The sequence below is a fragment of the Euphorbia lathyris genome, chromosome 3 (assembly GCF_963576675.1).
Source record: "Euphorbia lathyris chromosome 3, ddEupLath1.1, whole genome shotgun sequence".
Taxonomy (NCBI): Eukaryota; Viridiplantae; Streptophyta; class Magnoliopsida; order Malpighiales; family Euphorbiaceae; genus Euphorbia; species Euphorbia lathyris.
The window spans coordinates 89,285,276-89,296,600 of record NC_088912.1 but is presented as its reverse complement, the minus strand read 5'-3'; the positions used below and the strand labels follow the sequence as shown (position 1 = coordinate 89,296,600).

General features: G+C 35.4%; 1 pseudogene; it reads left to right on the top strand.

Moving 5' to 3' along the window:
• The first annotated feature begins 229 nt into the window (after positions 1-229).
• On the top strand, positions 230-1,827 carry LOC136222766 (probable caffeine synthase MTL2; annotated as a pseudogene).
• The last annotated feature ends 9,498 nt before the right edge of the window (positions 1,828-11,325 follow it).

Below are 11,325 nucleotides of genomic sequence, written 5' to 3'. Positions count from 1 at the left end.
CAACCTATTAAGTTTCATTGGTAGGTGATCTGTAAATTCCACTGTAAACCTTCATCGAGGTCTGTGGTTTGCTCTGACCTTGGGAGTGGGTAGACCTACCCTTACCTAAACTTTATTTAAACATAAACACTTCAACTGACGTGACTTGTAGAAATTTAGTTTTGCCATAATAATTATATTTTTATTCTTGACTTGTATGCTTACTTAGTATATAAAGAAGGAAACATAATACCAGAGATTCCTGAATAAGTTCCAGTGCAACTTACAACAGTAAAGAAAGATGCAAGTTCCAGTGCAAGTTCATCACATGAATTGGGGAGAAGGAGAAAATAGCTACTACAGTAACTCTTTGTATCAGGTAATTTCATCCTACCAAACATATATCAAATTAGAAACTACAGAAGTATTGGAAATTAGTTTGCTTGATCCATTAATAAACTTAATCCATTTTCTTAATCTAATACAGAAGAAAGTGATTTTAACAGCCAAACCTATACTCCAAGAAAGCATTGAAGAAATATGTCAAAACAGCTTCCCTGAATGTCTAACAATGGCAGATTTTGGGTGTTCTTCAGGACCGACCGCACTCCTACCACTTTGGGAAATCATTGAAACAATTGATTCTACTTGTACTAAATTGAACAAGAAACCACCAAATCTGCAGTATTTCCTAAATGATCTTCCAGAGAATGATTTTAACACCATTTTCAGATCATTAGTACCCAATTTTCATCAGAAATTAGAGAAAGAGAAAGGAAAGAAGTTTGAACATTGCTTGATAGCTGCAACGCCTGGAAGTTTCTATGGAAGGCTGTTTCCATCAAATTCTCTGCACTTTGTTCACTCTTCTTCCAGCCTCCATTGGTTATCTCAGGTTCTAATACAAAATTAAATATATATGATTTTTTGGAGAAATGATCAGCAAGGGAAAAGTCCGTTCAAATATAAAATAACTTTTTTCACCAAAAAATATCTCAACGTTGATCCAAAATTGAGAAATTATCCCATTATACCAAATTAATATAATGTTTTCTTTACATATTTTGGTGTATATATATGACGCAGGTTCCTGAAGGGCTTGTAAATGAATCTGGAATTTCACTAAACAAAGGTAACATTTGCATAGACAAATCAAGCCCAGAAAGTGTATAGAAAGCATATCAGAATCAATTCGAGAATGATTTTACCAAATTTTTGAGTTCACGCTCCGAGGAGATGGTTCCTGGTGGTAATATGGTGATCACTTCCATAGCTAGAAGTGATCAAATACCTTACTGCAAATATGGTGGCGAAATTTTGCACTTAATTGGCAATTCTCTCAAGGATATGGTCAATGAGGTAATAATGATCTTCAAGCCATTGAAATTAAATTCTTGATATTTAACGATTTTATTTCATGTTAGTATAAGATTTGCTGATAAATATGAACAGGGAATGATCAAAGAATCAACATTGGATAACTTCAATATTTCATTTAATGCTCCTTCTAAAGAACAAGTGAGGAATCTGATTGAAAAGGAAGGCTCACTTAACATTGAAAGAATAGAAGAATTCAAACTCAGCTGGGATGCAAACATTGATGATGGTAACATTGAATTGACATTTGATTTACAGGAAAGAGCCAAATATGTTTCCAATTATATGAGAGCTGCAATAGAACCTATCCTTACAGCTCATTTTGGAGATGTCATTATCGATAATTTATTTTATAGATTCTCTTTAACGGTTACTGATTGTTTGGAGAAAGAAATAGGATTTTTTCACTATGTAGCAGTTTCCATGAAAAAAGTATTCTGTCCTCCTAATAATCCTGACATAATGTTGTAATATAACCTTGTTGTTTCTATGTTTTTAAGATTTTCCAATTGATATCCCTAATTTTTGTGTTAGATTTGAGTCCTTGCATCTCTAAGTATTATTTTAATTTTGACCATGGTGCGAGACATTATGTGAAGGCTCGTTAACATCTTTCAAAAGGTTGCATCGGACTTAATTTGTTAGATTCGATTGATTGAATTGTGGATTGGTTGCACTAGAGTCGACACACCTTGCATGAAATGCCCTTCGGTTGCATTGTGTAGAACATATAAGTATTAATAACCTATATTTCTATAAATATCAAGTTCTTAATTATATAAGAGTACAGACGATGCAATTACATGATACGAAATCGACATTAAATTTTAGTATTTGAGTTTAGCTACATAAGTAAATGTTATTTTTAGAGTGACATGTTAATTTTTTGGTTGGGTTATGGTTGACATGCTCACCGAAAATGATACGAAATTACACGAATATTTAAAATTATTGCTATATCCTGTCATGTTTTTAAATGTCATATTTATTACTAAATGTAATAACATTTACAATTATTACTTGCAAACAAGATTCGAACTTCCTATATTATTATAAACACATTACATGCCCCTCAACATGATATCGTTTAGTTAGTCTATCCTAACTTAGTGCCTGGTTGGCTTATCGGTTAATTAATAACTATTGTTTTTGGTGCTAGTTGTTGGTTGTTGTAGTTAATTGTTAATTGTTTGTTGTTGCTGTTAGTTGTTTGTTATTAGCTCATTAATTATCAGTGTTTGGTAAAATTATGATGAAATGTTTAAAAGTGTTTGAGTCTCAATGATATTCTCATTATCATTAACGTAATAAATAGATACAAAGATGGAAGCGGTTACAACTTGAAAATACAGATATTATCTGAACACCAATTCAAATAATATGGAAAAATTACAAAATTGGATCAAATGAGAGACTCATTTATATATTTAGCTCATTTACCCAACGTACTATATATCTAGACTATTTTTGTGTGACTTTCCAAAAATACCCCAACCTTTCATCTTCCTCTTCCCCTTCCTCTTCCTTACGGTTTCTCTTCCCCTTCCCATTCCGAGACCTTTGATCTTCCTCTCTTCCTTTATATTGCGAAATCTGCACTAATTTCTTCATCACCATGTCTTTCTCTTCTTCCTCTCTTTTTCTCTTGATTCCTAATCTTGGTATTTCTAGAAAATTAAGTCATGGTTCTTCATCTTCCTGTTTCTTCTCGTCTCTTGGTTTCTTTCTTCTTGTGCGGATCGAAACCATCGTTATTCGACGTTATTTTGATTGTTTTTCTATGTTTATCATATGGTTATTGACGATTTTAATGGTAAAAGGCAGAAAAAATGTAAGTATCTACTGTTTTCTCTTCGTTTTTTTCCAGAAAATTCTTTCGCAACATGATTTTTGCGAATGTCTGCGAGGAAAAAGAGGCTGAAACGGATAATTTTACTTCGTGAAAACAGATTACGAGAAGTCTGCGAAGAGAAATGTTCATGATTTTTACCTTTGCAGACTTCGCGTAATCTGGTTTCGCGAAGTAAAGTCGTCCTTTTTCTGTTACATTTTTCTTCGCGGAATCTTCTTTCGCGGAGTAAAATCGTCATCTTTCTTGCACATTTCTCTTTGCAGAATCTTCTTTTGCGAAGCCAAATCGTCCATTTTCTTACTTACACGACTTAATTTTTGTGAAGGTGGTTGAATACATAACATCTCTTTTAAGAAGACGGTGTACTGGGATGCAGGGGAGGTGGGAACCTGCCGATTTTTCTTGGTTTCTTTTCTCAAAAGAAAAGAAAAATCACCACAAATTTTGGATCCCATTTATCATCTCAAAAAGATGCTTATTCCACCGATTTTTCTTCGCTTCTGGGATTTAGGGTTTAGGTTTTGAATTATTGTTGCAATCTTGTTGTAAATTTTGATAATGTTATGATTTTAATGTTGTTATTGTTGCAATCTGTTGTAAATTTTGATAATGTTATGATTTTAATGTTAGAATTATTGTTGTACCCTTGTTGTCATTCTTTTTTTGTGATATAACACTTCGCATATTTCGCAATATGCGAAGATAATATTGCTTAAAAACACATCTTTTACTTCGCATATTTCGAAATGTGCGAAAATGAAAGTTATTCTGCGAATTAGTATTGTCTTCGCATGCTTCGCATATTGCGAAATATGCGAATTAAAATCATGTTCTGAACCAAATATTATCTTCGCATATTGCGAAATATGCAAAGTTAGACGGAAGGGAGAAAGAATAAAGACTAAAAAATTTCTAAGTGTTATATATATATTAAGGGTATTTTGGAAAATTCACATAAAAATAGTAGATATGTAGTATGTTGGGTAAATGGGTCTCCCATTTGACCCAATTTTATAATTTTCCCAATAATATAGCAAATATTTACAATTATTAATACCTACAATATCTAAATAATATTATCTTATCATCCCCCCCCCCTCAAGTTAAAGTTGGTGAAACCTTTAATTTGCCCTTGAGAAGATGAGAATGAGCCTTACACGGATCTTTTGTGAGAAAGTCCACTGTTTGGTCGATACTTGAGATGTAACAGACTCGAAGCTGTTTTGTGGCTACTTTGTCGCGGAAAAAATGGAAATCAAGTTCCAAATGCTCCGATCGGTCATGAAATATAGGATTTCAAGTTAAATAAGTCGCACCCAAATTGTCACAAAGAATAAGGGGTCACTTGGCGGTGTAAAACCGAGTTCCTTCATTAACATGGCAAGCCAACTAACCTCAGAAGCAAGAGAGACAAGAGCACGATATTCAGCCTCCGTAGAGGATCGAGAGACTATGTGTTGTTTACGTGAGCGCCAAGATACAAGGTTGCTGCCAACATACATGACATACCCTGATGTAGATTTTCTATCATCCAAGTCACCGGCCCAATCCGCATCTGTGTAGCCAGTAATTTCACAAGATGAACTTTGATTGAATTGTACACCATACTTTGGAGTAGTTTGAAGATATCGTAATATTCTCTTAACGATCTTCCAATGTGTTGCACGTGGTTGGTGCATGAATTAGCTATTTTTGTTGACTAAGAAAGCAACATCTGGCCGAGTGATAGTCATATACTGTAAGCCACCAACAATACTCTGATACAATATTGGATTGTCAAATTGGTCACCATCTTCTAAGATTAATTTAGTCGATGTACATGATGGGGTTGATATGCCCTTAGATTCATGCATAGAGGACCTTGTCAAGAGATCCTGAATATATTTTTGTTGTGTTAAGGACAAGCTGTTGGAGGTTCAAATAGCTTGAAGACTGATGCTCGCAAAATATATGACAGTTAATAGGACAAGTGTATCCTATCGCAATAAGTAGTAACGTGCTAAGCACGAGATCGAACCACAAAGACTATTTGTTATAATTGGTAAATCTACCTAGAGTGATCTAATTATTTAGAAGGTTGAATAATAGTTTGGGTTTTGAATAATTAACTAAATGAATTAAAACTATAACATAACAAAATAAAGTGAACAATTAACAGGGTAGAAGATGAATTAATGAAAGACACAATCTAAGATGAGGAATCCTTTGATTAAATCCTATGTATGGGTTTAAGGACTTCAGATTTATGTTTTACCAGTGATTGATGGTAATTACCCAAATGAGAAAGACAAATGTGATCAAGATTCGTCTAACCTATTCACATGCATTCAGCTAACGGCTTGATTAGGCATATAACTTAGGGCATGCAAAGCAGTCGGTTCCTTCGTAATTAAGACTAAAGTTGTAGCCCAGTCACGAAGCCGCACTCCTAGTGGTCTCTAGCAAGGTGGGATTATACAAGTTCAGCCTAGATAATTCCATGGTCAGGTTCTTATTTATTTATAATCCTATCTTTGTCAGGTTATAGGCATTAGGCACAAATATATACATAAAGCAAGGCTAGTTGATCATCATCGAGTCTCATTCTAGCAATTATCCTATTCCTAACAACTTCAAGGCATTAAGCATGCATAATCTGATCAATTAAAGGTAAACACATAAACCCTAGGTCCCTAATCATACATAATCATATAATCAATTTCATCTCCATCCCAGATTAGATGGGGATTAGTTCATAGACAAACTGAATCAGATAATATGGAGTAAAGGAATAATGGAAAACATCTTCAATTAACTATAAAGGTAAAAGATAAAATGGAAAGAGAGAAATCTAGAACCCGTTTTTCTGATCCAATTACAAAATAGAAGATAAAGTGCTTCTCCCATTAATTGTTCTTCAAAAGGAAAGACAGAATTGAAAACTAATCTAAAAAGCAAAAAGGAAAAAGAACAATTCTGAAATATAAATCTACATTGTGAATGATGGCTCCCTGATACAGGTGAGATATCTCCCTATTTATAGAGTTAGGGAGAAAACCCTAATGTCACAGGGGCAAAATAGACAATTAAAAAGTGTTTTAGTGGGCCTCAAAGCCCAAATCTGCGCATTCCAGCAAAGGGGAAGGCGCTGGTGCGCCTTTCCCCGCCTCGTCTCGTCGAGACAAGGAGTGTCTCGACGAGACGAGGGCCTGTCTCGATGAGACAGGTAATGTGTTGACAAGACAGGTTCCAGTTGGGGCGATTTTGCTCCGGCTTTTGTCTATTTAGGTCCCTGGGCTTTCGAAAGATGCTCTAATGCTCCCTGATGAATCCTAAAAGTGCTCTGATGGTCCCTGAATAGTCCGGAAATGCTCCAATGGGCTTTGGTCTGGTTCGAAAAAGCTCGAATAGTCCCTGGAAATCCCTGAAAACACTGATAATGTCATAAATAATGGAAAATACTAAATTTAACTAAAAACTATCAAATTAATACAAAAGCTTAACTAAAAGCTAATTAAAACAATTTAAATTACTCCTAAAAGCTCTATAAAATAGGGAGCTATCAAAGACCGAAAAAGTAAAATGATTTTCCCATGTCTCGAACTGGAAAGTGTTTCTGAAGTCGCTGAATTAAGTTGGATGTTGTTGTTTTGGAATTCCCAGTGACCAAGATGTCATCGACATAAATAAGATAGAACAAACGAACACCTTTAACTAATCAATGATAAAAAGAGGTGTCAGCCTTAGAAGAGGAGAAACCGAGGTCACACAATGTGGAAGTTAGGCGATGGTGCCACATACGGGGTGCCTGCTTTAGTCCATACAAACTTTTTCTAGGCTTACAGACGTGTGTAGGAAATTGAGGGTTAAAAAACTTGGGGGTTGTTGCATATACACAACCTCATACAGATCGCCATGAAGGAAGGCATTTGAGACATCCAACTATGTTACTGACCAATTTTGTGAAATAGCAATACTAAGAAGAAGTCGAATGGTTGTGGGCTTGATCATAAGATTGTAAGTATTGTCTAAATCAATACCAGGGTGTTGATGATAACCTTTAGCCACTTAACGCGCTTTGTAACGATCAATAGTACCATTAGGATGCAATTTTACCCGAAAAACCCAACGAGAACCAATTGTGTTTGTACCTTCTGATTCAGGAATAAATATCCATGTCCCATTTTCAGTGAGTGCATTATATTCTTGGCTCATAACATCACACCATTGGGGAATGCAGATTGCTTTATCGTAACATGTGCGGGTGTCAACCGAAACATTAAAGAGTCATAGTTTGAGTCGTCTTGTTTTACTGCGGTTTGTCATAGGATGAGTGGGGGTTGATTCCATAGGCACGGGTTGGGATTATAGGACTATGTGAGTGGATTGTATTGGGGCAGGAAGTGGTGCATAGGGTCGTAGGTCTATGGTGAGTGGGATGGGTTTTTGTGAGGTTGGTGGTATATGATATGTAGAGGGGCACTAGTATTTGGTGCTGAACCACGAATGGGTTCCTCAGTGGAAATTGGGAATAAGGATTCTGCCAAATTATTTGGTAAATGGGATTGTTGAATATCGGGTGTTGGGGTAATTGTGGAGGTCGACGGTTGAATTTGTTCAGTTGGGATTGTAGTAAATAGACCACTTTGAATATGAGGAAAGGTAATTGTAAGAGGAGATCTTTGATTCGCATCAGATTCCGGGAGAGACTCACATACTAACTTCAGATATGTAAACACCTATTCATCAAACAACACGTGACATGACATGTAAATTTTATTATCGTGACAATCAAGACAATAATAGCCTTTGTGGAGTTTGCTATAACCAAGAAATACACATTTTTTGGAATGGGGATGCAATTTTGTAGGATTGTAAGGTCTTAACCATGGATACCACATACAACTGAAGACACGTAAACAATTTATAATCAGGATAGGTACCAACTAATTTTTCAAAACTAGATATATTAGTCAATAGAGGTACATATAATCGATCATTAACATGTGTCGCATAGTCAAATGCATAAGTCCAAAATTCTAATAGAAATTTTGAATGTGTGAGAAGTGATAAACTAGTTTCTACAACGTGTTTGTGTTTTCGTTTAGCACAACCGTTTTGCTCAGGTGTATATGGACATGAAATTCTTTGGCTAATACCATGTTCAATTAAATATGATGCAGAGCCTGGAATTCACCTCCCCAGTCAGCTTGGAAATATTTGATTTTTCGGTTAAAGTGATTTTCAACTAAGGTGCGAAATTTAATAACACACTCATAACTTCAAGCTTGAAACGAATAAAGTATAACCAGGTAAATTTTCTATAATGAGCATAAAAAATAAAATAATAGCGACAATTATCAAAAGAGGTAATAGGTGCAACACCCCAACATCTGAGCAAATCAAATCTAAAGGGCCATTAGCAACAAAGGTTGAAATTGGAGAAGGCAGTTTATGCATTTTAGCCACACAACAAGGTTCGCATAAAACTGAACTTGAATTCTCCTTATTGAAATTGATATTATACAGAGATAGTGTTTTTCGAACAACATGTAAATTAGCATGGTTTAGACGTGCGTTCCATAAAGACAAAGAAGTGTGAAAAGCTTAAGCACGATGTGGGGTACTCAGTTGAAGTGACATGGTATAGAGACCATCCTTAATTGTTCCATTGTGGATTTCCTTCTGTGTCTTCAAATCCTTCAAAATAAAGTAGTCACAAAAAATTCCACAAAAATGGGATCAGACTTGGTTAAGGAAGAGACATATAAAAAATTGTTTATTGTTTTTGGAACATCATGAAATTTAAGAGAGGAATTTAAAACAGGAAATTATGATTTACCAATATGAGAGATAGGAATAGAGTGGTCATTACCATTGTATTCTCTATGAACATGGAGATTTCCAAGATCTGCAGTTAGGTGGTGAGTTGCTCCTGAATCCACAAGTCAATCGGTGTTGGAGGTGTTTAATGTAGTTGCAAGATTGTAGTATGGTTTAATGTTGTTACGGGTATTACGGTTGAATTTGGAGGATGGGCATTGCCTGGAGATATGACCCGTTCCCTACAGTTGTCACAGATCAGGTTATTGGCATCAAGTGGTGTAGACGTGGCTTGATTTGGGTGAGAGGATGTGCTGGAATAGCCACCTCGGCCACGTCCTCGTTCCCTATTAGAATTTTGAGCAGAGTAATTCACAGAGGGTGAAAATGAGATAGGAATATTCTCCCGAGCCAACTGGCGTTCTTCACTATGTAGTAGACCAAAAAGGTCATCATATGAAACAATTTCTAAACGTGCTTCCAAGGCACGTACAAATGGTCTGTAAGGAAGCCCAAGGCCGTCAAGAATAAATTCAACCAAATCATCATTAGAAACTATGTAACCAAGAGAGGAGAGTTGATCACTAATGAGTTTGGCATTCTGGACATAGGTATAGATACTATCATTCTCTCTCTTTAAATTATGCAGACGATGTTTCGGATCTCATATCTGAGACCGGGAGCTAGCCGAGTAGGCTTTCACAAGCTTCTGCCAAGCATCACAGGTTGTTGCAGCGCCAACTAATTGAGGTAAAATACTATCAAAGACTGAAGAGATGATCCAATTGAGGAGCATTTGATCACGCCTGTGCCAATCACGATAGGTAGGATTTCTTTCACAATTTGGTTGTTTTTCTGGTGGGATGGGTGCCGATGAAATAATGCGATCTTGAAGGTTGTATCCATTGATAATTGGTAGGATTTGGGTCTTCTATAGCAAAAAATTGGAAGAAGAAAGCTTGAGATTGAGTTGATGGGAGGGAGATTGATAGACGGAAAAACAGGTGCAGTGGCGGTACCCTGTTTGATGTTCGTGGTTGCCATGGTGAGGGAAGAGAGAGAGTCGACCAGAAGAAAAAAAATTAAGGATCATTAAACAGAGTTGTGAAACCACATTGCTCTGATACCATAAAAGTGTTTGAGTCTCAATGATATTCTCATTATCATTAACGTAATAAATAGATACAGAGATGGAAGTGGTTACAACTGAATATTTGAAAATACAGATATTATCTGAAGACCAATTCAAATAATAGAGCAAATATTTACGGTTGTTATTATCTACAATATCTAACTAATATTATCTTATCAATGTTGCGGTTAATATATAAAATGTCAAATATTGACCTATTTTAAATTAATCAATAAATAAATTATCAAAATAAAAAAGGAAAATTCAAAATATAGTCCATGTGGTTTAGCTGATTTACAAATTGGTGTCTATAGTCTTTTTTTTTTTTTGTAAAAGGAGGATTGAGGTCCTTGTCCTTAGCAACACTAGAGATTTTTAGGTTTAACACTCTCAATTAAGGAAGAAATATTATTGATTAGAAGAATAATTTTGTCCAACATCAAATATATGCAAATAACGTTTCACGAAAAGTTCCTTTTTGGAGCCTTTCATGAAAAGCTTCAAAACGATGTTGTTTCCACAAAACAATGTTAAACATTGATATCGTATAAATTTAACCAAACACTATATTTCCCGTGGTTTGAAATGAAACGATAAATGCTGCTTCAAAAAGCTGAGACAAACCCCTTGGTAAAATATGTTTTGTAATTCAAATTGCAATATGTTGTAACAACTATGTACCAAGTTATATTGTTTCATGTATCATCGAAGGAAGAGGTCTAATAAACCTGAAACTCCTTTCTCTTTTATGTCCTCCAATTTTTTGATTTTTTTTTCTACAGAAAAACCATGTGTATTGCGATGGTTGCCAATGGCACCTCACCCACCGTTACCAGTAATACTTCCCCCTTTGTTACACCTTCTCTTCAGGGCCGGCTCTGGGTCTAGGTCTGGGGTGCACCGGCCTAGGGCCTAGGGTTGGAGAGGGGCCCAAATTTAATATCCGATATGTATATAATAAGGAGTGCAAAACAATTCATGCTAAAACTAAACAAGTGTCCCAGCGGTTAGAGCACACCATTCCTATTAAATGGTTCCTTGTTCAATTCTCTCTCAATTCTCCTTAGATCAATATTTTTTCTCAAAAAAAAGTACATTTATACAAATATTAAAAATAGGAAAATTTAAATAGAATTTTTTTGAAACAGAATGATTTGGTAACATTTAGTCTTGAAGTATTTCC